Source organism: Haliaeetus leucocephalus, unplaced genomic scaffold (genome assembly GCF_000737465.1).
Source record: "Haliaeetus leucocephalus isolate CR32 unplaced genomic scaffold, Haliaeetus_leucocephalus-4.0 Scaffold189, whole genome shotgun sequence".
Lineage (NCBI taxonomy): Eukaryota > Metazoa > Chordata > Aves > Accipitriformes > Accipitridae > Haliaeetus > Haliaeetus leucocephalus.
The window spans coordinates 1044758-1045333 of NW_010972625.1; the positions used below are offsets into that span (position 1 = coordinate 1044758).

The 576-nt window shown below is 74.8% G+C and overlaps 1 protein-coding gene across 5 annotated transcripts in view; it reads left to right on the forward strand.

The window, feature by feature from the left end:
* Positions 1-576, forward strand: part of NONO (non-POU domain containing, octamer-binding) — a 15984-nt gene that overhangs the window by 520 nt on the left and 14888 nt on the right. For 4 of the 5 annotated variants that reach the window (XM_010565303.1, XM_010565305.1, XM_010565306.1 and 1 more), the window contains exon 1: positions 404-488. The exons of the other annotated variant lie outside the window; for it this stretch is intronic. The gene's annotated coding sequence lies outside the window, so the exon portion shown is untranslated. Of the gene's footprint in view, positions 1-403; positions 489-576 lie in introns of those variants that run through there. 5 annotated transcript variants of the gene reach the window in all.

Sequence of the window (576 nt, forward strand, 5' to 3'; positions counted from 1 at the left end):
GGGGGCAGCGCCCGAGAAGACAGGATGAGCGCGCGGCACACTGAGCACCCGCCGCTGTCTCTTTAAAGCCAGCGTCCGCCGCCGCGCCTGCGCGTGTGTTGTCCTCCCCCCCCCCTAGTGCGCCTGCGCGCTACGCTCCGGCGGCTCGTTAGGCTCCTTTGTCCCTCGCTCGCGTCTCACCCAAGCCTTATGCCCGCGGCGATGATGGGCAGCGCGCGCGGGGGACTGCTGCTGCCGCCGCCACGCAGCCAATGGGCTGCGCGCGGAGGGCTGCTGGGGTGGCTAGTCCCGCCCCGCCGCGGCCGGGATGTGAGTGGCGGCGAGCATGACCAGTGGCGGCGCGGCGCTGGAGGCCGGGAGGCCAATGGGAGCGCGGCTGGTGGGTGCCTGGTTAGGCTGCGCGAGTTCCGGCCGCGCGCGCGCTCCTCTCCGGGCTGCTGCGGGGTGAGGAGGCCGCGATCCATTTCGGCGCCGGTGTCCGCCACCAGGTGAGGCCGTGGCGGTGGCAGGACCGCGGCTCGGCTCCGCTCCGCTGCGGGGCGGGCGCTCCCGGCCAGCCACCGCAGCTAGGGCCCT